The sequence below is a fragment of the Palaemon carinicauda genome, chromosome 10 (genome assembly GCF_036898095.1).
Source record: "Palaemon carinicauda isolate YSFRI2023 chromosome 10, ASM3689809v2, whole genome shotgun sequence".
NCBI classification, from domain to species: domain Eukaryota; kingdom Metazoa; phylum Arthropoda; class Malacostraca; order Decapoda; family Palaemonidae; genus Palaemon; species Palaemon carinicauda.
This window is the reverse complement of record NC_090734.1, coordinates 160,409,996-160,436,572: the sequence shown is the minus strand read 5'-3', so window position 1 is coordinate 160,436,572 and position 26,577 is coordinate 160,409,996. Positions and strand designations below refer to the sequence as shown.

Sequence of the window (26,577 nt, the reverse complement as noted above, 5' to 3'; positions counted from 1 at the left end):
TAATCAGAAGCCTTATATAATACGAAACCCCATTCTTGGACATGGGCCTCGAAGGGTTCTTGATTGCACACCATAAGGCTTCTGATTGTCCTCGAATAGGTTTTGACCTATTAAGATAAAATTTCAGAGCTCTGACAGGGCAAAGAACTCTTTCTAGCTCGTTACCTACCATGTTGGAGAGGCTAGGTATCTCAAACGATCTAGGCCAAGGACGTGAAGGAAGTTCATTCTTAGCTAAGAATCCAAGCTGTAAAGAACATGTTGCAGATTCGGATGTGAACCCGATGTTCTTGCTGAAGGCATGAACCTCACTGACTCTCTTAGCTGTTGCAAGGCAGACGAGAAAAAGAGTCTTGAGGGTAAGGTCCTTGAAGGAAGCTGACTGGAGAGGTTCGAACCTAGGTGACATAAGGAACCTTAAGACTACGTCTAGATTCCAGCCTGGAGTGGGTAGACGACGTTCTTTAGTAGTCTCAAAAGACTTAAGGATGTCTTGAAGGTCCTTGTTGGAAGAAAGGTCCAAACCTCTGTGGCGGAGAACTGAAGCCAACATACTCCTGTACCCTTTAATCGTAGGAGCTGAAAGGGATCTCTCATTCCTAAGATGTAATAGGAAGTCAGCTATTTGGGTCACAGAGGTATTGGTAGAGGAAACTGCATTGGCTCTACACCAGCTCCGGAAGACTTCCCACTTGGATTGGTAGACTCTACGAGTGGATACCCTTCTTGCTCTGGCAATCGCACTGGCTGCCTCCTTCGAAAAGCCTCTAGCTCTAGCGAATCTTTCGACAGTCTGAAGGCAGTCAGCCGAAGAGCGTGGAGGTTTGGGTGCAACCTGTCTACGTGAGGTTGACGTAGAAGGTCCACTCTTAGAGGGAGAGTCCTGGGGACGTCGACCAGCCATTGTAGTACCTCTGTGAACCATTCTCTTGCAGGCCAAAGGGGAGCAACCAGCGTCAGCCGTGTCCCTTCGTGCGAGATGAACTTCTGAAGGACTTTGTTTATGATCTTGAACGGTGGGAATGCGTAAAGGTCGAGATGGGACCAGTTCAGCAGAAAAGCATCCACATGAACTGCTGCTGGGTCTGGAACTGGGGAACAGTACAAAGGAAGTCTCTTGGTCATGGAGGTGGCAAACAGATCTATTGTCGGCTGACCCCACAAGGTCCAAAGTCTGTTGCACACGCTCTTGTGGAGGGTCCATTCCGTGGGGATGACCTGATCCCTTCTGCTTAGGCGATCTGCTGAGACGTTCATGTTGCCCTGAATGAACCTCGTAACTAGGGTGATGTTTAGACCTCTTGACCAAATGAGGAGGTCCCTTGCTATCTCGTATAGGCTCCTCGAATGGGTCCCTCCTTGCTTGGAGATGTAAGCCAAGGCTGTGGTGTTGTCGGAGTTCACCTCCACCACCTTGCATAGCAGGAGGGACTTGAAGTTCAATAGGGCTAAATGAACTGCTAGTAGCTCCTTGCAGTTGATGTGGAGCGTTTCCTGTCCCTCGTTCCACGTTCCCGAGCACTCCCGTCCGTTCAAGGTCGCGCCCCAGCCCGAGTCCGATGCATCCGAGAAGAGATGAAGATTGGGGGTCTGAATCGCCAACGATAGGCCCTCCCTGAGAAGGAGATTGGTCTTCCACCACAAGAGAGTGGTCTTCATCTCTTCGGTGACTGGGATAGAGACTGCTTCGAGAGTCAAACCCTTGTCCCAATGAGCTGCAAGATGGAATTGAAGAGGGCGGAGGTGGAGTCTCCCTAGCTCGACGAACAGGGCCAACGATGAAAGGGTCCCTGTGAGACTCATCCACTGTCTCACCGAGCAACTGCTCCTCTTCAGCATGCTCAGGATGCAATCTAGGGCTTGGCTTATCCTTGGGGCCGATGGAAAAGCCCGAAAATCCTGACTCCGAATCTCCATTCCCAGGTACACAATGGATTGGGAGGGAATGAGTTGGGACTTTTCTAGATTGATTAACAGACCCAGTTCTTTGGTCAAGTCTAAAGTCCAGTTGAGACTCTCCAGACAGCGACGACTCGTGGAGGCTCTCAACAGGTAGTAGGTTGGCCAGGGCACCAGCCACCCGTTGAGATACTACCGCTAGAGAGTTATGGGGTCTTTTGACTGGCCAGACAGTACTACATTGGATCCTCCTCTCTGGTTACGGTTCATTTTCCCTTTGCCTACATACACACTGAATAGTCTGGCATATTCTTTACATATTCTCCTCTATCCTCATACACTTGACAACATAGATTACCAAACAATTCTTCATCACCCAAGGGGTTACTGCACTGTAATTGTTCAGTGCCACTTTCCTCTTGGTTAGGGTAGAAGAGACTCTTTAGCTATGGTAAGCAGCTCTTCTAGGAGAAGGACACTCCAAAATCAAACCACTGTTCTCTAGTCTTGGGTAGTGCCATAGCCTCTGTACCATGGCCTTTCACTGTCTTGGGTTAGAGTTCTCTTGCTTGAGGGTACACTCGAGCACACTCTCCTATCTTATTTCTCTTCCTCTTGTTTTGTTAAAGTTTTTATAGTTTATATAGGAGATATTTATTGTTGTTACTCTTCTTAGAATATTTTATTTTCCTTTTTTCCTTTCCGCACTGAGCTATTTTCCCTGTTGGAGCCCCTGGGCTTATAGCATACTGCTTTTCCAACTAGGGTTGTAGCTTAGTAAGTAATAATAATAATAATAATAATAACAGCCAGTCGTCTAAGTAAAGGGAGGCTCTGATGTCCGATAAGTGGAGGAATTTTGCTATATTCCTCATCAGATGCGTAAACACCATAGGAGCTGTGCTTAGGCCAAAACACAGGGCTTGGAATTGGTAGACAACCTTTCCAAAAACGAATCTCAGGAAAGGTTGGGAGTCTGGATGAATAGGAACGTGAAAGTAAGCATCTTTCAGGTCCAACGAGACCATCCAGTCCTCCTGCCTGACCGCTGCTAGGACCGACTTCGTCGTCTCCATCGTGAACGTCTGCTTGGTGACATAAGCATTGAGCGCGCTGACGTCCAGCACCGGTCTCCAACCTCCTGTCTTTTTGGCCACCAGAAAGAGACGGTTGTAGAAGCCCGGGGATTGATGGTCCCGGACTATAACCACTGCCTTCTTCTGTAACAAGAGCGACACCTCCTGGTGCAACGCTAGCCTCTTGTCCTTTTCTTTGTAGTTGGGAGAGAGGTTGATGGGAGATGTGGTCAGAGGGGGTTTGCGGCAGAATGGTATCTTGTAACCCTCCCTCAGCCAACTGACAGACTGTGCGTCTGCACCTCTCTTTTCCCAGGCTTGCCAGAAGATCTTGAGTCTGGCGCCTACTGCTGTCTGGAGAGGAGGAGAGTCAGTTTTTGCCTTTAGAAGCCTTGGAACCTTTCCTAGACTTGCTCCTGGAAGAGTCTGGACGGGAGCTTCCACGGCTGGGGGCTCTACTACGAAAGGGCGGAATAAACCTCGTAGCAGGAGTATCAGCCACTGGGGTGCGATAAGTCCTGGGGACTGAGGTAGCAACCTTAGTCTTACGAGCCGATGAAGCCACAAGATCATGGGTGTCCTTTTGTATCAGGGCCGCAGACAAGTCCTTAACAAGCTCTTCAGGAAACAGGAACTTAGAGAGCGGAGCGAAAAGGAGTTGAGACCTTTGACAAGGTGTAATGCTGGAGGAAAGGAATGAACAAAGCTGCTCCCTTTTCTTAAGCACTCCTGACACAAACATCGAAGCAAGCTCGCCAGATCCATCCCTAATAGCCTTATCCATGCAGGACATTAAGAGCATGGCTGAGTCCTTGTCCGCAGGGGAGGTCTTCTTGCTAAGGGCCCCCAGGCACCAGTCTAGGAAATTGAACATCTCAAATGCTCTAAAGACACCCTTAAGGAAATGATCAAGATCGGAGAAGGTCCAGCAAACCTTAGAGCGCCTCATTGCTGTTCTGCGAGGAGAGTCTGCCAAGCTTGAGAAGTCGGCCTGGGCAGAGGCAGGTACTCCCAAGCCTGGTTCCTCTCCTGTGGCATACCAAACGCCCGCTTTGGAAGTGAGCTTAGTCGGAGGAAACATAAAGGAAGTCTTTCCTAGTTGTTGCTTAGACTGCAACCACTCCCCTAAAATCCTTAACGCTCTCTTAGAGGACCTTGCAAAGACGAGCTTAGTATAAGATGACTTGGCCGGCTGCATGCCCAGCGAAAACTCAGATGGCGGAGAGCGGGGGGTAGCAGAGACAAAATGGTCTGGGTATACCTCTCTGAAAAGAGCCAAGACCTTGCGAAAGTCAATAGGAGGCGGAGAAGACTTGGATTCATCCACGTCTGATGAGGGGTCCAGGTGTGCAGCCTCATCATCAGAAACCTCATCACCAGAGTGTAGCGAAGTGAGAGGTAAGGTATGCTGAACAGCAGAATCTGCACGGGCTGGAGCAAAAACGCTTGTGGTTTCCTCCTCAAGTCTCTGTTGAGGGAACACCTGAGGCTCAGGTTGCAAAGGCTGGTCAAAAGTAGTAGCAGAAGGTAGGCGCATGGGTGGAGGAGGCTGAGTCCTGGCATGAGTGGCTTGCCTCAAGGGTTGCGCTTGCTGTAAGGTGAGCGGATGCGCAGTAGCAAGTTCCTGAGGAACGAGTTGAGGTTCCTGAGGTGTGAGCTGCAAGAGTTGGGGTAGAGGCTGCGCAGAACGCATAACTTGTCTCGCGAGTTGAGGTTCCTGAGGCGCAAGGCTAAGGTGTTGAGGTCGCTGCAGCGAGAGCTGAGGTGTCTGCCTCATGGATGGGAGAGGTTGTTGTACCTCAAGAGAGTGTTGCCTCACTGGTGGAACCGCAAGTGGAAGCGGAGGAAGTAAGGTATAAGCTTCCTGTTCCCATTGCTGAGGTTGCCTTAAGGAAGGCGGAGGTAGCTGCACACCACCGGAAACTGGAAACTCAGAACGTGGTAAGGTATCCTGAGGAGCCTCAACATCGTACGCCTGGCAGGCAGGACTGCGGTTAGGCGGAGCGATCGCAGGAGGAGGTGTAACCTTCTCAGCCTGACACTCACGCATCAAGACCGCAAGTTGTGACTGCATGGACTGCAGTAGAGTCAACTTGGGGTCGGCAGACACTAAGGTCTGCTGAGGCAAAGCCTTAACAGAAGAGATCTGTTGCGGCAGCACCTTACTCCTCTTAGGAGGAGTGCCTTCAACTGATGACTGCGGCGAGTCAGAGCTGATCCAATGACTGCAGCCAGGTTGTAGAGCTCTAGAGGTTTGGACTCTGCGTTTGAGAGGTCTTGAGACCTGAGTCCAACGTTTCCTCCCTGACAATTCTTCAGCAGACGAGCAAAAGACGGGCTCAATCGTCTGCGGGTGGGAGTGACGGTCTCTGGAAGACACGCCCGCAACCACCGAGGATACTTCTGTGCGCCGATCAAGGCCTGCCGAACCCTTTTGCCCTTCGACATTGCTTCTCCCCTGGGCTTGGGAGCTTGCAAGAGGTCCCGGACTGGGAGGACGACTGGCACGCACAGAAGTACCCTCACGCACCACACTGACACTGACACTAGCACTTGGCACTGCACTGACACTAGCACTCGTCACAGCACTGGCACTATCACCACCCACTGCACTCTTGACCTTAAGTTCCTTGACTTCGGCCATAAGAGACTTATGATCACTAACCACCGACTCCACTTTGTCACCTAAAGCCTGAATGGCACGCAAAACAACAGACATATCAGGTTGAGGGCAAATAGTAGGTTCGGGGGTAGCCACTACAGGGGGAGGAAAAGGTAGGGGATCATGAGGTGAGGAAAAAAGTGAAGAGCGAGAAGAACTTCTCCTAACTCTCTCTCTCTCTAACTTGGTTGAATACTTAAGAAATCGGACAAAATCAAGTTCTGAAAGTCCGGCGCATTCCTCACATCGATCTTCCAACTGACAGGGAGTTTCCCTACAGTCAGAACAAGCGGTGTGAGGATCTACCGAGGCCTTCGGAATACGCCTATTACAAGACCTACATCGTCTATGGGGTGGGGCTTGTGAAATGTCAGACATCTTGAATCAAAGAGTTAGCCAAGTGGGGATTCCAAATCAAGCAAAAAGATCGTTAACCATTAATCAGAACTAAATAATAGCTATCTAAGCTAATATAGAAGTTTTCCAGTAAAGCGACAGCCGAAATCTGAGAGAAATACTTCACCAAAAGCCGTGAAAATACTCCAAGATCATAAGCGTATCCCAGAACGTCTTGCCGGAAGCACGACAGAGGAAAAATTGAGGAGGTGTCAACAAGAAGTACTGTAGTACCTGGCCACAGGTGGCGCTGGTGAGTACACCCCCTTCTAGTATTGTGATAGCTGGCGTATCCCTCCCGTAGAATTCTGTCGGGCAACGGAGTTGACAGCTACATGATTATCGGGTAAGTTTAATATTGAAAAAATGGCAATCACCGGAAAATCGAACACATACCTATATATACGCCATATCTGGCTAAAAAAAAGATAGGCATGGGTAGCCTGATCATCTAGAAACACTTTCCAACACTATAAAAATATAAGTTTTGCGACACTACTTGCCAATTCCTTACAGTAACATGACTAAGCAAAAAAATGCAAAACAAATAAAAAGGGGCACTCGCGGAAAAATGGCTAACATTCTAATATACGGCATTTCAGAAAAAAAAAATTCAGCCACGTGCTAGGTAAACCATCAAGGCACATTTTCCGACAAATAAACATCTAAATGAATCATTACTCTGTGATAGTTCCTTAGTACGTAGTAATTTTGAAAGAAATGGGAAAAAATGAAAAAATGGCAATCACAGGAAAATCGAACACATACCTATATATACGCCATATCTGGCTAAAAAAAAAAGATAGGCATGGGTAGCCAGATCATCTAGAAACACTTTCCAACACTATAAAATTATAAGTTTTGCGACACTACTTGCCAATTCCTTACGGTAACATGACTAAGCAAAAAAATGCAAAACAAATAAAAAGGGGCACTCGTGGAAAAATGGCCATTCTAATATACGGCATTTCAGAAAATGAAAATTTCAGCCACGTGCTAGGCAAACCATCAAGGCACATTTTCTGACAAATAAACATATAAATGAATCATTACTCTGTGATAGTTCCTTAGTACGTAGTAATTTTGAAAGAAATGGGAAAAAACGAAAAAATGGCAATCACAGGAAAATCGAACACATACTTATATATACGCCATATCTGGCTAAAAAAAAAATAGGCATGGGTAGCCAGATCATCTAGAAACACTTTCCAACACTATAAAAATACAAGTTTTGCGACACTACTTGCCAATTCCTTACGGTAACATGACTAAGCAAAAAAATGCAAAACAAATAAAAAGGGGCACTCGCGGAAAAATGCCCAACATTCTAATATACGGCATCTCAGATAAAAAAAAAAGACATGCACGTGTTAGCCCAACCATCAAGGCACACTTTCTAACACATAAACATGAAAAAAAAATCAATAATATACGGCAATTCCTTACTACGTAGTAAATTTTTACAAATATTGAAAAAAAACAGAAATTGGCAACCGCAGTTAAATACCCAATATACCAATAACTACGTCGTATCTGACAAAAACAAAATCATGCATGGGTAGCCAGATCATCTAGACACACTTTCCAACACTAAAAAAGCAAAAGTTTTACGAAACTATTTGGCAATATCATACGGAAAAATGACTTGGCAAAAAAATGAAAAAAAATGAAAAAGGGGCACTCGCGGTAAAATGCCCGACATTCTAATATACGGCATCTCAGATAAAAAAAAAGACATGCACGTGTTAGCCCAACCATCAGGGCACACTTTCTAACACATAAACATGAAAAAAAAATAAATAATATACGGCAATTCCTTACTACGTAGTAATTTTTACAAATATTGAAAAAAAACAGAAATTGGTAACCGCAGTTAAATACCCAATATACCAATAACTACGTCGTATCTGACAAAAACAAAGTCACGCATGGGTAGCCAGATCATCTAGACACACTTTCCAACACTAAACAAGCAAAAGTTTTATGACACTATTTGGCAATATCTTACGGAAAAATGACTTGGCAAAAAAATGAAAAAAAATGAAAAAGGGGCACTCGCGGTAAAATGGTCCTCGTGGTGATGAACGATATTTTAACTAAAAAAAAAATCATGCACATGGTAGCCAAACAATCCACCAAGACTTTCCACAACTGATAACCTATACAAGTTACACCATTCTACGACAATTTCATAATACGTAATAACTTTGATAATTAGGCAAACTACCTTAGAAGGGTAAACTCGGTCGCGCTCGACCCCGACGCGTCTCAGAAATCGGGGAAGGAGTACAGCTACAGAAATGCACATCTGGACACTACTAGAGCGTGTAGGGGAGACACCTCCTGCAGGTCGATCACCCACAAATTCAGTCACGGGGGTGAGTCACGTGAGAAAAACCTGTTTTTTTTTGACGCTCGGGGTCGCGAACGACCCACCGTACCTATCCAGGGTTAAAGTCCATAGAGGGCTAAGCAGCTTTAGGCTCCTCTCCGCCTGACAGAGTCCTCAAGGGAATATCAGTAGGAGGGGGAACAGCAACTTCCTTATCTGAAGGAACCTTGTCCGACAATAGCCGAGTCTCAAGCAAGGGAGAGACCTACCGTGGTGGCAATGCTTTACAAGCAGAGTCCACACGCACTGGTGCATTAGTAGCGGACCAGGACGCAACGTCATGTAACTGCTTAACAGTCTGTGAACTGTCAACAACAACAGGTGCGGGAGGACGCTCGGCGTCCACTCGAGACTGTTTTGACTGCCTAGTCTGAGCAGTCAAAACAACTCTAGACTGCGGTAGTTGACGCTCAGCGTCAAAACAAGTCAACTCCGCTGGCTGGCGAACGTCCTGAACGTCAACAGGAGCATTAGGAAGCGGCCTAACGTCCAAATGCGGCTGAAAATCAACACGTGACCGCATCGAGTGAGGCTCTGCATATCGTGACTGACGTGACTTAGCTACGCCAACGTCAACAGGACGCACAAAGGTTCGTTTGGGCGGCTGAAGGCCAGGATCTCGATGAGATAAACGGCTAGGATCAACGTGAACCTTATCGGCAGAATAGTCTTCCATAAGAGAGGCAAGCTTATTCTGCATGTCTTGCCGTAAAACCCATTTAGGATCAACGGGAATGGCTGCGGTAAGAGACGATGGTAACGTCTGTGACTGCAAAACCTTGCCTACAAAAAGACTCTCGGAGTCTGTGCTACGCTTTTGTTTAGGCAGCGAGCAGTCTTCCGATGACTGCAAAGGGTCAGAGCTGTCCTAATAGTTAAAACCAGGACGCTGGACCTGTCCTGAAAGGACTGACTTTCGCTTAAAGGGCCTCGAAACCTTGTTCCACGGTTTCTTATGCGAAAAGCCTTCGGATGACGAGGAGAAAATCGTCTCTCTCGCCTTATGGTAGGGGTGATCTTGGTGAGATACACCTGATACCATAGAGGGAACGTCTGTTCACTGATCAAGGCCTCTCGAACCCATAAGTCGTACGACATTACTTCTCCCCTGGGCTTGGGAGCTTGCAAGAGGTCCCGGACTAGGCGAACGACAGGCACGAACAGACGAACCCTCGGTCGCAACACTGATAACACTTTGCGCAATATCACTTTAACACTACGATTTTCTGTTTTGCACTTAATTCACTGAAATCGAATTTTTTAACAATTCACATTAGGTATGAATAAAACTGATTTCTACCTGAAGCACGCAATTCTACCCTCATCAAAAGGTTATAATTGCGAAATCAGTCGTATAATGTAAGCACATTAATACAAGCAAAAAACAGTAAACATATTTTAAGATAAAAAGATCAGTGGCTGGGGAAGAGACTAAACACTAGTTCATTCAAAACTACGTTTTCAATCTCTCACCGTACAGTGCCTTGGGACGAGAATAAAAACTAAAAACGTTTTATCCTTTCTCCCCGTACAGAGACTAGGGACGAGAGTAACTCGAGAACAACGTTACTCGCTTGGGACGAGAATAAAGATCGGAACGTTCTCTCTCCTCTCTCTCTCTCCGTCTCTATCTCTCTCTCTCTCTCTCTCTCTCTTGATTTCGCACCGAAGAGAAGAGCCCACTTACGTTTCGTCAAAAAACAGGTTATTTGACCAAAGGAAAAAACTGAAAGGTTTTTCAATTAAAAAGTTCCTTTAAAATAGAATTTAAAACATTTAAGCTTTGAAAGAAGAATGAACAAAACGTCAGAATCGATTTACTCTTTCTGCAAAGTGAAACCGTGATACTCTCTCTCTCTATCATAACGATAGAGCGCAAACTGCGTAGCATAAATAAACTAAACGTTAGTTCATCTTTGAAACAGTACGAAGACTATTCAAAGAAAATCTTTCATAAAATATCTACTAAAAAATATTCATTTAATAAGTTTTAAATCATTACTCTGTAAAAGTTATTTACGATTGAAAGGGCTCAACGTTGTTTAACTTCGGTTTCCAAGTTAGGACCGCCTACTCTCAGGAAAGGTCGCATATAAACAAATCATTAAAATTTATCTTGATGTTTATTATAAATGGAAAGCTAATCGAAGAGGCCTAATAAAGGCGGGTGAGATATAAAATATATAGAGGAAAATCTATAATTAATTTATAACGTGATAAGATAATTGCTAAAAGCCTAAAACACACTTCCGTACTAAGGGAAGGGTCGGCCATTTAAAGTCAAAGAAAGTCCAAAAAACAATCCAAAGTCATCAAAAATTAAATCTATCCAAAAACAAGTTCAAGATTTAAGTTGAAGATAAAACACCTGCACTGCGAAAGCTCAAACCAAAATGAAGTACTTCACCAAATATGTTGAGAAAACTCCAGGTTCTACAGCGAGTAATGATACGTCTTGTCGTCAAGGTCGACAGAGAAGAATTGAAGGGTTTGTTTACATGCAAGAGTGGTATCTGGCCGATAGTTGGCGCTGGTGGTCACACCCGCAACCTTCATAGCGATCGCTCGCGAGTTTTTGAGTGTGTTTTCTGTCGAGCCGCTGAGTAGCAGCTATTATATATTCACCGGCTAAGTTAAATATTTAAAATTTTGCTTTTGCAAGAAATCAATTGCATGCTTTTGTCAAGCTTTGAGTATATACTGTACTGTATTTCATATCTGCTGGCAAACAACACAATTTAGTTTTTCTCACCCAAACACCTGCATTAACGGGATGCCCTGTTCTGCGAGGGAGATGAATGATGTACTGCAAATACAGTATAGTAATACAGGTAACCCATCTTCATGTTGATTCTGACTTTATGTCACTCATCCTTAAATATCAAATAAGAAAAATGAAATCCAAATTACGCCGTTTTATCCGACCTTATGTCGGTCTCTGTTATGCGATAACGATAAAGTGCTGTACCACTTACCGCTTGACCACTTACAATTACAATCAACCACATGTATACAAAATTCAGTAAAATTACAGTTTCAACCAAACTCTGATATCCAATATGAAAATTTATATTTCCTAGGTTAGTGTGTTTTCAACAAAATTGACCTTTGTTTCAATTGCAAATAAGCCGTTCTACCGTTATGGACCACCGCCCCTTCCTTGCGGACACAGGGGGAACCTGAGACTTTGGGCATGCGAAAACAGGACAAAATGTAATTTACACTTTCGAAATTTGTAATAGGCCACCTAACCTAACCTAGTAGTTCCCATGTTACAGACCTAGCTGGGGGCAAGCACCCTGGACCCCCTTCCCAGGTCAAGGACCTAGCCAGGGGCAAGGTCCCTGGACCCCCTTCCCAGGTCACAAACTAAAGGTAAATCCCAAATAAATCCTTACATTATGAAAAAGTAAATCCTAAATAAATCCTTACATTATGAAAAAGTTAATCCCAAATAAATCCTTACATTATGGAAAAGTTAACCACAAATAAATCCTTACCAAGATCGCACTTGGGATACTTAACACTTTTAGATAGCATTGAATGTTCCCACAGAAACCTATTTATCACTTCTGGAGTTCCAGAAAAAGGAGTCCATGATAGTCAACTGACAAGCAGTGTTGCCACATGGGTTAGTCTAAAAATCCCCAAAACAACCAAAAAATCCCCATTTCCACAAATATATTTTCTTCTGACCATGTAGGCTTTGCTAATATAGAAATTACTCACTATACTTCATGTAAGTACAAGCAAACTAACTGCAGCAATATGACAAATTCGAAGATAATTTGTATTTTTCCTAACCATACAAACCTTAGCTATTTACAGAGGGTTACCTTTTAGCGCAGCTGAAATGGCGAGCCATTAGAATTTAACGAGGGTGTATTACCCCCGCGCTAGTTAGCGGGGGGGTAGGGGAGTGGTAGCTAGCTACCCCTCCCCCCACCCCTCTCACACACAGATGAATGCTCACTTTCACTTAGAGGTAGGACTTGTCTTGGGGGACAGGGCTGGCGGGCAAATATGTGTAAATAGCTAAGGTTTGTATGGTTAGGAAAAATACAAATTATCTTCGAATTTGTCATTTGTTCCGTAACCGAAATACAAACCACACTATTTACAGAGGGTGACTTACCCCTTAGGTAGGGTGGAAAGTCCCCAGCCATACTGGCTTTGGCTTTACCCGGGGACTCAGAATCCGAGTGAGTCGCACTCGAGAAAAGGAGTCCCTGCACCTCACAAGTTCCTTGCTCCGCAAGGAACCATGTGGCCTACGTAAGCTTGTGTGTGAAGGAAGAAGTGTGACCCGTCCTAGGCAGTTGACCTGGAGTTCCAGGGAATGACGGGGAAGGGCTCATGAGGGTGGGCAGGTGGATGAGCGCGAGTCCGAGGCGGCGAACGCAAGCGTTAGCGCGATGGCAAGGAAACGCGCTGCCGCGTGAGCGAGGAAGACCGCTGGCGATATGGATCAACAAGCGATCGGTGGTGAGCGCTAACGCGTAGGTTGGCGATGGCGCGTTGTGTTATGCCGACGCGATGGTCGAGCAGCATGCGCAGGTGAGCGATCGTGGGTTGGCGAGCAGTATGCGAAGGTGAGCGATCGCGAGCAGCATGTGCAGGAGGGCGATCGCGCGATGGTGATCAGCATGCGCATGGTCGCGCGATGGTGATCAGCATGCGCAGGGTCGCGCGATGGTGATTAGCATGCCAGGGTCGCGCGATGGCGATCAGCATGCGCAGGTGGGCGGTCGCGCGATGGCGATCAGCATGCGCAGGTGGGCGGTCGCGCGATGGCGAGCAGCCTCTGCAGGTGGGCGATCGCGCGATGGCGAGCAGCATCCGCAGTTGAGGGTCGCGCGATGGCGAGCAGCATCCGCAGTCGAGGGTCGCGCGATGGCGAGCAGCATCCGCAGTTGAGGGTCGCGCGATGGCGAGCAGCATCCGCAGTCGAGGGTCGCGCGATGGCGAGCAGCATCCGCAGTTGAGGGTCGCGCGATGGCGAGCAGCATCCGCAGGGTAGACGATAGCGCGATGGTGATCAGCATGCGCAGGGTCGCGCGGTGGTGATCAGCATCCGCAGGTGCGCGATGGCGATCAGCATCCGCAGTTGAGGGTCGCGCGATGGCGATCAGCATCCGCAGTTGAGGGTCGCGCGATGGCGATCAGCATCCGCAGTTGAGGGTCGCGCGATGGCGATCAGCATCCGCAGTTGAGGGTCGCGCGATGGCGATCAGCATCCGCAGTTGAGGGTCGCGCGATGGCGATCAGCATCCGCAGTTGAGGGTCGCGCGATGGCGATCAGCATCCGCAGTTGAGGGTCGCGCGATGGCGATCAGCATCCGCAGTTGAGGGTCGCGCGATGGCGATCAGCATCCGCAGTTGAGGGTCGCGCGATGGCGATCAGCATCCGCAGTTGAGGGTCGCGCGATGGCGATCAGCATCCGCAGTTGAGGGTCGCGCGATGGCGATCAGCATGCGCAGGTGAGCTAGTAGCTGGCGAACTATGTTCCTTCAGAAGTGTTGGAGAACGTTGGCGTGCCGGCTGTAACACACGCGGGCGATCCGGAGATCGCCGAGAGACAGGTGATCGCTGGCGAGCTGATGATCGCTGACGAGCAGAAGGCTACGCGTGGAAGCCTGCGCATAGAAGAAGAGTCCTTGACCCCGACCTGAACCGAAGTTCTAGATCGCGAGGGCGAACGTGGGCGCACAGGGCGCGTAACAGGAACCAACAGGAACAGCAGGGATGATCATCATGAGAGCGCTGACGAACAGGAGAGCGCTGACGAACAGGAGAGCGCTGATGAGCAGAAGAGCGCCTGTGCGCTAACACTGAGCAGGAGCAGGAGAGAACACAGCAGAAGGGCGCGCAGGGAACCCCTGACACTCAAGGGAAGAACCCCCGTGGGAGGCAACCCTTTGCCCCGAAGGGATCGTTGTCCGCCGGGAGACTGATGTCCGTCGGAAGACCGCTGTCCGTCGGGAAGACCGTTGTCCGTCGGGAAGACCGTTGCCCGTCGGAAGACGAGATCAGACTGCTGTCCATCTGCACCAAGGTGGAAGATCGAGAAAAAGGAGTTGTAGGCTGCAAACGGAGATTCAAAAAGGCGCCTCAAGCACCCTTACAGGGAGATGAGAGGCCCTTACGACGAGGCGGACGGTGGGCCTTACGGCGAGGGAGGCCAACAGCAACAGAAGAAACCTCCGAAGAGGAGTCTCAATGAGTGTACTCTCTCGCGAACAAAAGAGAAACACTTCGTAGAAGAGACTGGTCAGCCAGTGACCTAAAAGGAGCAATCCTCCGAAGAGGAGCTCCTGCAGTTGCCCAGCCCCTTGAGCGAAACTACAGGTGTGACCGCTCAGCACCAAGAGCATAGTCGCATGAAAAAAAGGCAAGAAAAGAACCCCCCAAAAGGGGAAAAACTCAAGCCTGAACAGGAAAAACTTCCCTCGGAAGGAAAGTTACCCGCCCAAGGAGGCAAGCCTCCTGAGAGTTCTAAAATGAACTGGAGAGCTGTCCGTCGTCAAGGGAGTACTTCCAGTAGAAGGAGACACGCCCCTGACGAAAATACAAGGGGGGAGGCAGCAACAGCCGAATCCCCAGGACTCAACAAGACAGCTCACACCGTTGCCATATTACAGAAACGAACTAGATCGGTAACTGTAAAAAAATAAAACAAATAATATTAGTACACATTCATTCCCCCAGGAAGGCTCCGAAGAGGAATCCCGAGGGAAAGGAAACAAGAATTACACAACAGGCACGTGCCCTCACAACCACTTACACTCACGGAAGGAGAGCTGTAACCAAAACAGAATTATAACAATTATAATTATGTAACTATGTAATTATGTAATTTAAAAATGAATGAACACTAAAGAAAGAACGAAAACCCCGAAAGGAATCGTTCTACAAGCTGAAAAACAAAAAACAACTACAATTAGATTCATAACTAATTGAGACAAACGTACGGCGTAGCAACCCCCCCCCCCCACACGGAAAGGAAGCTACAAGGGCGTAGTAACAGGTAGTAAAAGGGTGAACGACCTCAAGAGAGAGAGAGAGAGAAAGACATAAGTCAAACTCGATCGCCACCCATAAAATTATGCCGTGGTGGCCTAACTGCCGAGGACTCCACGTAGATATCGTACACTACACACACAACTCTGAAAAGGAAACTTACTTATTTCTATACTCAAATATATATACAAACATGAAAACATGTTTACATATATATTGAGTAAATGAAAAGTAAGCGATTAAGTAAAGACAAAACAAACAATGGCTGCCAAGAGAGGACCAAGACAGAGACGTCTGTCACAGTCCGAGCCAAAAGTGAAAGTGAGCATTCATCTGTGTGTGAGGGGGGGGAGGGGTAGCTAGCTACCACTCCCCTACCCCCCCCCCCCGCTAACTAGCTCGGGGGTAATACACCCTCGTTAAATTCTAATGGCTCACCATTTCAGCTGCGCTAAAAGGTAACCCTCTGTAAATAGCGTGGTTTGTATTTCGGTTACGGAACAAATAAAAGTTTATGCATCTTTGTTTCATCTTCATAGAAATTTGTACAGAATATCCCCTTCTGACACCCAAAATCCCCAAATCTAGGGATAAATCCCCATACCTGGCAACACTGCTGACAAGCACTGTTTTTAGAAGGAAGTATAAATTCCAAAATTGCATTTAATTGGATAATCTTGAACTACAACCAATCAGGTTTCAGCATATTTACTGTACCTATACACCATAACCAAAAACAAATAATGCTCAGACATTTTTACCCACAATGCATTAACAAAAAAAAAAAATACCATCAGGAGAAAAATAACATATCAACATAAGAATATCCTTGTGATAACAGCTAGGAACAATGTTCATCGGCAGATATTTCCATGACCCTTCATTTGCAGAAGATTCGAGTAACTTTTTCGAGTGAATCATCTAATAAATATAGGATATCAAGTAAAGAAATTATATACATAATCTGGTTGAAACTGTAATAATACTCGAAATTCTTTTCATAATTCATGGCCTTCTATAGTCCATTTCTTTTAGCGAGGCAGATTTGCACCGACTCACAACGGTGCCCTTTTAGCTCGGAAAAGTTTCCTGATCGCTGATTGGTTAGAAATATCTTGTCCAGCCAATCAGTGATCAAGAAACTTTTCCGAGCTAAATGTGCCTCGCTAAAAGAAATGGACTATAGGTATGGTCTAGTACCGTTGGTTGGGGATTCTGGAAGGACCTGTCATACTAGGTTAGGTTAACCCTTTTACCCCCAAGCTATTTGGAACTTTTCAACCCTTAACCCCCGGGCGTTTTCTTTTTCAAGCACATTTTGCGATATACATGTATTTTTTTAAAATTACTCTAACAGCCTTAATTTTCGTCATAGAGAGGTCAGGTTCGTCTCATTCTTTTGGAAAATGCCTGAAGTTTCTCAAAAAATTATCAAAATTATGCAAAAAACTGTAATTAGCCGTTTTTAGCAAGGACATACCGGTACATCCATTGGGGTAAAGGGATGAGTTTTGTGAAACGTACCAGTACGTCCATTGGGGGTAAAAGGGTCAAGTTACAAAAATTTTGGTCAAAATTAATTCCTGTACTTTCTTAGGTTTTGGATTCCGCCACAGTAAAATGACAAATTCGAAGATAATTTGTATTTTTCCTAACCATACAAACCTTAGCTATCTACAGAGGGTTTACCTTTTAGCGCAGCTGAAATGACGAGCCAATAGTTTTAACGAGGGTTAATTACCCCCGCGCTAGTTAGCGGGGGGGGGGGGGGGAAGGGTAGCTTGCTACCCCTCCCCCCTCCACACACCGGTGACTTGCTTCACTTCACTTAGAGGTAGGACTTGACTTGGGGGTCAGGGATGGCGGGCACATATGTGTAAATAGCTAAGGTTTGTATGGTTAGGAAAAATACAAATTATCTTCGAATTTGTCATTTGTTCCGTAACCGAAATACAAACCACGCTATTTACATTGGGTGACATACCCCTTAGGAAGGGTGGAAAGTCCCCAGCCTTACTGACTTCGGCTTGCCCGGGGGCTCGATCCCTCAGTGAGCAGCACTAGAGAGAGGGAGCCCCTGTACCTCACAAGTTCCTAGCATCGCTAGGAACGAGTGGCCTACATAAGCAGTGTGAGGAGGAGAGTGTGACTCGTCCTATGAAGTTGACCTTGAGACCTTCAGATAGGAATTCTAGGATAGGACGTTCCCCATACCACCTCGTCAGGGTATGGGAGACGCAACAGTATTAAGCTTAATACTAGGAGCACAAAGAAGCATGGGTTACCTGCAGAGGTCGAGGTCAGCTATGCGAGGACCAGGATGCTGCTTCCCCAAGAGAGGGGAGAATGAAGAAAGAAGTAAGGGTCAGACATACTCTTTCATTCACGCAGACTAAGACCAGGTAACAACGCCCTCAACCTACTGCTACTTGTCCAAAAAGGAATCTGAGGTTAGACCAGCTGTTGTGCAGCCACCACAGGGCCGATAGAAAATGGTATCGAGGCTCCTGCGGGTCACGTCTTGCAGGTAGTGGGCTGTGAAGGTCGTTTGACGCTTCCAGACCCCAGCTTGAAGTACCTGCGTCACAGAGAAGTTTCTCTTGAAGGCCAGGGATGTACCAATACCCCTGACATCGTGGGCCCGAGGGCGACGTGGTGTTTCTGGTGACCCTCCTCTTTGTCCTGCCTGTGCTCACAAACAAAGCTCGCACATGAGGACGGACTGCAGCCGTTCTCTTCAAGTAGTGCCTCAGACACCTCACTGGACATAGTAGCAGCTGGTCTGGGTCGTTTGTTACAGAACGGAGACTCGCGATCCTGAAAGAGTCGAACCGAGGATTCTGAGTCTTGGCAACAAACTCAGGGACGAACCTGAACGTTACCTCTCCCCATCCCCTTGAATGGGTGATGTCGTACGAGAGACCATGAAGTTCACTAACTCGCTTGGCCTAAGCCAAGGCGAGTAGGAAAGCCGTCTTCCAAGACAGGTGGCGATCGGAGGCCTGGCGTAATGGCTCGAAGGGAGGTCTCTTAAGAGACCTGAGGACTCGAACCACGTTCCAAGGAGGGGGTCTCACTTCCGACTGGGGGCAGGTAAGCTCATAGCTACGTATGAGTAAAGAGAGTTCTAGCGATGAAGAAATATCCACGCCCTTCAATCTGAAGGCCAAGCTTAAGGCTGAGCGATAGCCTTTCACTGCCGAGACAGAAAGGCGCATTTCTTCTCGCAGATACAGAAAGGCGCATTTCTTCTCGCAGATACACGAGGAAGTCCGCTATTGCTGGAATAGTGGCATCGAGTGGAGAGATACCCCTTCCACGACACCAACCACAAAAGACTCTCCACTTTGCTTGGTAGACTCCCTCAGAGGACCTTCGCAGGTGCCGAGACATTCTCTCCGCAACCTGTTGCGAAAAGCCTCTCTCCGTGAGGAGACGCTGGATAGTCTCCAGGCGTGAAGCCGAAGCGAGGCTACGGCCCTGTGAGGGACGCCGGAGTGGGGTTGTCTGAGAAGCTCGTGTCGTGGAGGAAGCTCCCTTGGGAGTTCCGTCAGGAGTTGCAAAAGGTCCGGAAACCATTCCGCGTGATGCCATAGCGGAGCTACCAGAGTCATCGAACAGTTGACCGATAGTCTGGACCTGTTAAGCACCCTTCTCATCAGACAGAACGGTGGGAAGGCGTACACGTCGATGTTGTCCCACCGTTGCTGGAAAGCATCTTGCCAGAGTGCCTTGGGGTCCGGGACTGGTGAGCAGTAAAGGGGCAGCATGAAGTTCAAGGCTGTCGCGAACAAGTCCACAGTCGGGGAACCCCACAAAGTCAGGACTTTGTTGGCTATCTGAGGATCCAAAGACCACTCGGTACTCACTATCTGCGAAGCCCTGCTCAGACTGTCGGCGAGTACATTCCTCTTGCCAGGAATGAAGCGAGCTGATAGTGTTATCGAGTGGGTTTCGGTCCACCTCAGAGTCTCTACTGCAAGATGGGATAGCTGTTGCGAAAAAGTGCCTCCCTGCTTGTTGATATAAGCCACTACCGTGGTGTTGTCGCTCATCACCACCACGGAGTGACCCGCCAGGGACCGTTGGAACTGCTGAAGAGCCAGAAAGACGGCCTTCAATTCTAGCAGGTTGATGTGTAGGCACTTTTCTGATTCTGACCAAAGGCCTGAGGCCCTCTGGTTCAGAACGTGCGCCCCCACCCTTCTTTTGACGCGTCCGAAAACAGAGTCAATTCCGGGGGGAGGACGAGAAGACTCACTCCCTTCCGCAGGTTCTCGTCGGCCAGCCACCACCGCAAGTCCGTCTGTTCCAGAGACCCCATTGGGATCCGAATGTCCGGGGAATCGGATCCTTGATTCCACCGGGACTTGAGCCGCCATTGAAGGGATCTCATCCTGAGGCGGCTGTTTGGAACCAGACGGGCCAGTGAGGATAGGTGGCCTAAGAGACGCAACCACAATTGGGCGGGGAGTTCTTTTTGCCTGAGGAAGGGTTCCGCCACCCTCCTCAGCCTTGCTATCCGGTCGTCTGATGGAAAGGCTTTGTGGAGATTGGTGTCTATTAGCATGCCTAGATAAACCAGTCGTTGGGACGGCTGCAGAGAGGACTTCTCGAGGATTACCACGATCCCCAGATCCTGGCAAAGATCCAGAAGCCTGTCTCGGTGCCGAAGAAGGGTCGACTCCGAGTCTGCTAGGATCAGCCAATCGTCCAGGTAACGAAGGAGACGAATGCCGTTCCTGTGCGCCCAAGATGAAATCAGGGTGAACACTCTGGTGAACACCTGAGGAGCTGTGGAGAGACCGAAACACAGCACTTTGAACTGGTAGATCTTGTTGTCTAGGCAGAATCTCAGGTACTTCCTGGAAGACGGATGGATTGGGATCTGGAAGTACGCGTCCTTTAGATCCAGTGTACACATGAAGTCTTGTGGTCTCACCGCAAGTCTGACCGTGTCTGCTGTCTCCATGCTGAACCGGGTTTGTTTGACAAACCTGTTCAGAGCTGAGAGATCAATGACGGGTCTCCAGCCTCCAGTAGCCTTCTCTACAAGAAAGAGTCGACTGAAGAAGCCTGGAGAGCCGTCCACGACCTCCTGGAGAGCACCCTTCTCGAGCATGGTCTCGACTTCGGCCTGAAGGGCCAGCCCCTTTGCCAATCCCGTGGCATAGGAGCTCAACGACACTGGATTCGCTGTCAGGGGAGGTTGAGATGTTGTGAACGGGACGCGATAACCTTGGCCGATCACAGAGACCGTCCAAGCATCGGCCCCGTGTTGCTGCCACCTGCGGATGCAACGCTAAAGGCATCCCCCCACAGGTGGACATGCAGGGGGACTGCCACCCCTAGGGCTTGCGGCCGCGGCCGCCACCCCTAGGAGTCTTGCCTCCCCTGGAGGACTTACCGGCCCTCTTGACCTTGGCTGGAAAGGGCTGGGGCTTAGACACCACTTTCTTAGCTGCCGGTGCCTGTTTGGGAGCCTTACGAGGCTGTTGCTGCTGTTGTGGCGGGGCTGGAGGCTTATAGGGCCGAGTTGTAAGGGCCCTGTGGAGGAGGGAGTCCGTGCTGGATTTCCTCCACCTCTCAGCCGTTCGCTCCATGTCTTGAGGCTCAAACAGGCTCTCCCCCAGAAGGGAACCATGTCGGAGCCTACACACATCTACGGCGGGGACCTTCGGATGGAATCTCTCGGACACAGAATCGCGACGCTTCAACACCGAGTTGGCCCACAGGGTGGTAACCTGGTGCGCCAAAAACTCGATGGAGCGGGTGCCCGAGAGCAAAAAGGTCTCTAGGGCCTTTCTATTGGTCTCCTTGGACAAGTCCTCCGATCGCAATAGGATGCCCAGAGATCCTAGCCAGAAGTCCAGCCACGAAGTGGCCTGCATGGCACACTTAGCGACCTTCTCGTGGTTAAGGATCTCTGCCGCCGAGAACGACACCTGCCGGTCAGAGAGTTTCTCAAGGGGAACTCCCTTCGCCAGCTCCTCCACAGAGTGATGGAGAGGAAGAGCGAGGTTGTGCTCACCCAGGATCTCGAAATACCTCCTCTGCTGGAGGCGAGGAGGAAGGATGAGCTTGTTCCCGGCAGTGGAACGACTGGAAGAGGCAAGAAGTGCGAGCTGAGCGTTGGCCCTAGCCCTGGCACTCTTCAGCCCCCGAGACCAGGGCAGAGCTGCACTGGTCTTAGGGGCCTTCCGAACGTCAAACACTTCATCCAGAATCGTGTCTTTGCCTTCACGGGGGGCGATGACTGGATCCGTAAGCCTGTTAAGTTGCCTTATCAGGCTTAGGACCTGCCAGAAGGCATGTTCGGATTCTTGCTGTTCTCCTCCCTGCGGGCTGGCAGCTAAGTCTCCTGCCCCAGGAATCTCTTCCTGGGGTGATACGTGGACATTCCCCTGGGTAGTCGTGGGTTCCTGACGAATCCTTGCAGAGGATTTAGGGATGGTCTTGGAATCCTTGGATTCCCTCCTGGGAGGGATACAGGATCCCAACAACGAGGTTCGAGGGGCCCCTTCCTCACGAGACGATTCTCCTGCCTGAAGCGAAGTCTCCCCCCTGGTGCCGAGGGGGAGACTACCGCCCCACTGGACTCACCTGAGGACGGAAAGGCCTCGTCCACGGGAGAAGGAGAGAGTACTCGTGCAGGAGAAGGGACCTTCGCGACCGACCTCTTGGGAACCAACTTCGCCCTGGGGGAAGTCACCACGAAGTCCACTCCTCTCTTTCTCTTCAGCGTAGGAGAGACAGCCGTTGGTTTGTTACCCTGGCCGGCGAGTGCTGGTTTCATAACCCTCACTAACGCCCGTGCCAGAGGACCAAACCAAGTCTGCTGCTCCAAGGACACAGAGTCCGAAATCCTCGCTAAAGGGAAAGGGATCGGGCGATCCTTTGGAGTGGACACGACGGTACCTGCCTGAAAAGAACGTGGGGAAGAATGATGTACTAACCTTTCCTCGTCCAGCACTACCAACCTGTGTTTGGATGGAGGTGATCCCGAGTGCCGTCTAGGAGCACGCGTTCCTGCTGCTACCACCGGCTGCGGAATTCGCCGCGAACGATGGTCGTGCGAGGGCGAATGATCGCGCGGGAGCGCAGGTGGATGATCGCACAGGCGCGCGGGCGCACAGGCGAGCGGTCGCGCAGGCGAGTGGTCGCGCAGGCGAGCGGTCGTGCAGGCGAGTGGGCGCGAGGGTGGGCAGGTAAATGAACGCGTGTCCGAGGCGACGAACGCAAGCGTTGGTGCGACGGCGAAGGAACGCGCTGCCGCGTAGGTGAGGAAGATCGCTGGCGATGTAGATCCACAGGGGATCGATGACGAGCTGGTGAGTGCAGTCGCTCAAGTTGGCGATGGCGCGATGTGGCATGTCGACGCACTGGCATGCAATGGTGAGCAGCATGCGCAGGTGAATGACCGCGTAATGGTAAGCGATGGCGAGCAGCATGCGCAGGTGAATGATCGCGTGATGGGGTGCGATGGTGATCAGCATGCGCAGGAGGGCGATCGTGCAGGGGCGAGCGATGGCGAGCAGCATGCGCAGGAGGGCGATCGCATGATGGGGAGCGATGGCGAGCAGCATGAGCAGGTGGGCGATCGCGTGATGAGGTGAGATGGTGATCAGCAACCGTAGGAGGGCGATCGTGCAGGGGCGAGCGATGGCGAGCAGCATGCGCAGGAGGGGGATCGTGCAATGGCGAGCGATGGCGAGCAGCATGCGCAGGCGGGCGATCGCGCGATGGCGAGCTAAAAGCTGGCGAACCATGTTCCTTCAGGAGCGTTGGAGAACGTTGGCACGCTAGCTGTCGCTGTTGAATAGGCGATACTAAGATCGCCTGTGCGTGCTGGCAAGCAGGTGAACGCTGGCGAGGAGGTAATCGCTGGCGCGTAGGTGATCGCTGGCGAGCAGAAGTTCGACGCGTGTCATGTGAAAGGACAGGTGGCGCAGCGCGTTCACGAGCAGGAACTGGGAGATCGCTGGCGCGTTGGCGAACATGTGTTTTTGACACACGCGCAGCACGATGTAGCGTAGCCACAGGACCAGGCAGATGGTGAGCAGGGAGTTCAGCAGGAACTAAAGGGTGGTCAGAGACCGCAGGGCGATGGTCCTCAAATGAGCGCTGACGCTCGGAAGAGAGCTGACGAGCAGGAGAGCGCTGGCGAGGAGGGCAAACATCAGGAGAGAGCCAACGAGCAGGTGAGCGTCGGCGAGCAGGAGAGCGCTGAAGATCAGGAGAGCGCTGGCGAGCAGGAGAGCGCTGGCGAGCAGGAGAGCGCTGGCGAGCAAGAGAGCGCTGGCGAACAGGAGAGCGCTGGCGAGCAGGAGAGCGCTTGTGCGCTAGCACTGCTCGCGTAAGGGAAGGATCCCTTAGCCCCGAAGGGACCGTTGCCCGTCGGGTGACGAGTTCTCCAGAAGGCGAAGATCTGGCAGGAGATGGTGAGCGGTCTGCAGAGAGGTTCAAGGAGGGCGGAGCTGTAGGTTGAGGCTGACGAGGAGAGTCCCCCCCCCCCGGAGGATGAAGACCCAAAAAGGCGCCTCTTAGTCCCCCTGTAAGGGGAAGGGAGGCCCTTGTGGCGTAGCGGACGGTGAGCCTTGCGGCGGAGGCGGCCTCGGGGAAAATCGTCGGGACCATCGGTCCTCCGAAGGGGAGTCTCCGTTAAAGCACTTCCCTCAGAAGGAAGCTGAGCAGCAGCCGAGACCGAAGGACTCACTTCCCCCTTCGAAGGATGTACGGAAGGAGGAGGAGAGACTTTAGCGCCATCACCCGCAACAGCACCTGCGGCGGAAGGCCCAGCCACGTCGGAGGCCTCTGTCACCACGACGTCGACAATAGACAGAGGGTCTACCTCTGCTACCGCCGGCGACTGCTTAACAGCGGCCCCCACCGAGACAAGGTCAATAAGAGCGACCCTGGAGGGCAAGCCCTTAAGCCCCAGGGATGACCAAATCTGTAAAAGATCATCACTGGATAAGGAATTATCAATAACCTCCCCCGGAGGAGGAGGGGGAACCGCCTCGCTATGGGAGGCAACGCCCTCTCCCCCCACCGAAGGTCGGGAAACAGAACAAGGGCCTGCGCTCCCACTCGGCCGACTCTCCTTAGGAGGCGGACGAGGGGGAGCTTCGGAGGAGGTTTGGGCGGCGGAAGAAGAGTCCCGAGAACCTTCCTCCTTCAAGGCTAACCCCGGAGGAAAACGGTCTCTCTTGGACTTCTTCTTACGCCGACGGCCAAACCTCTCCCACTGGGAGGCAGACCACTCCCTGCACTCACGGCACATGTTCTCCTGGTCACACCGTCGGCCCCGACATTGAGGGCAGAGGGTGTGCGGATCCGTATTTACGTCCGACATGAAAGTCCCACAAGGACGACCGGCAACTCCAGGGCATGTACGCATTGTAAAGAAAGAACTGAAGGTCAACTTCTAACCAACACACACGCTGAAAAGAAAAAGCAGAAAATTAAAGGCTGTCACGAGGGCGATGAGCAGACACGTCTGATCACCGCCGAGCCAAAAGTGAAGTGAAGCAAGTCACCGGTGTGTGGAGGGGGGAAGGGTAGCAAGCTACCCTTCCCCACCCCCACTAACTAGCGCGGGGGTAATTAACCCTCGTTAAAACTATTGGCTCGTCATTTCAGCTGCGCTAAAAGGTAAACCCTCTGTAAATAGCGTGGTTTGTATTTCGGTTACGGAACAAACTGTATTTCCCACAATAGTATTCCATTATCAATATATAAATTCAACTTGACGGTTGGATATGGGTTAACTAACACTGATGTATAATTTAATAGGAATTTCTTCATATTCAAATTCCTGTATCCACTACACGGCAAATTAACGCATACCTGTATTATTATTACTATCATTATTTGCTAGGCTGCAACCCTAGTTGGAAAAGCAGGATGTTTTAAGCCCAGGGGCTTCAACAGGGAAAGCGGCCCAGTGAGGAAAGGAAACAAAGAAAAAATTAATTGTTTTAACAACAGCAATAATATTAAAATAAATATTTCCTATATAAACAATATAAACTTTAACAAAACAAGGGGGAGGAGAAACAAGAGAACATTGTGCCCGAGTGTACCCTCAAGCAAGAGAACTCTAAAGTTATTCAATAAATTTTAATAAACAAAATTTCATTTAGAGCCGTTTTGAAGACACCAATTGGCCATACAAGTTTCTATACGAGGCATAGGCCTAGTATTCACAACGACAAGACATCAAACTACAAATAGGCATAACTTCATTACTTGACACAACGTATAGGCCTACTCGAGTCATACTAGACCATGAAAATGGTAGCCTAACCAATTGCCTAAACATGCAATTCATTACTAATAACATAATTAATTGACAAAGTTATTACCATTTATTGTATCAAACATATTAGCCTACCCTATTGGCTAAACATACAATAGCTAGGCAATCATTTACGTTTATTTGTAGGCCTATCTTCTATTTTACGGTCAATGTATAGGAGTTTAACCTATTGCCTAAACATACAATTACCAGTCAATTATTTAAGTTGACCTAGGTAGGCCTTTCTAATTATTGTACCTGCGGTCAATGTATAGTAGCCTAACCTATTGCCTAAACATGCAATAGCCAAGCAATCATTTACGTTTGTGTAGGCCTATCTCCTATTTTACCTGAGGTCAAACATAGAACCATCAAGCACTAACCTGTACTTCATTTTACAGACACTGGGTACGGCGTAGCACAAATAATAATAATTATATCACTAATAAAATGGACTGATATACAGTAAAGTTCGAAGGGCTGATGAACACAAGGATACGATCAAACAAAACAACATCGAAGAATTCTTCTTCTTCTTCTTCTTCTTCTTCCTCCTCCTCCTCCTACTTTTATTATTATTATTATTATTATTATTATTATCATTATTATTATTATTATTATCATTATTCAAAATATGCATTGATCGCAACAAAATTTAGCTCTTCCCAGAAAATATTCTTATGGAAAATGTTTATAGTTTATATAAGAAAGGTCTGTTTTAATGCTGTTACTGTTCTTAATAGATTTTATTTTAATTGTTAATTACTTCTCATATAGTTGATTTATTTCCTTATTTCCTTTCCTCACTGGGCTATTTATCCCTATTGGAGC

The 26,577-nt window shown here is 48.9% G+C and overlaps 1 long non-coding RNA gene across 1 annotated transcript in view; it reads right to left on the bottom strand.

The window, feature by feature from the left end:
* Positions 1 to 26,265, bottom strand: part of LOC137648926 (uncharacterized) — a 280,587-nt gene extending 254,322 nt beyond the window's left edge. Inside the window, exon 1 of the long non-coding RNA XR_011045754.1 lies at positions 26,130 to 26,265. This is a non-coding gene — a long non-coding RNA (uncharacterized lncRNA). The remainder of the gene's footprint in view (positions 1 to 26,129) is intronic.
* Between the last annotated feature and the right edge of the window lie 312 nt (positions 26,266 to 26,577).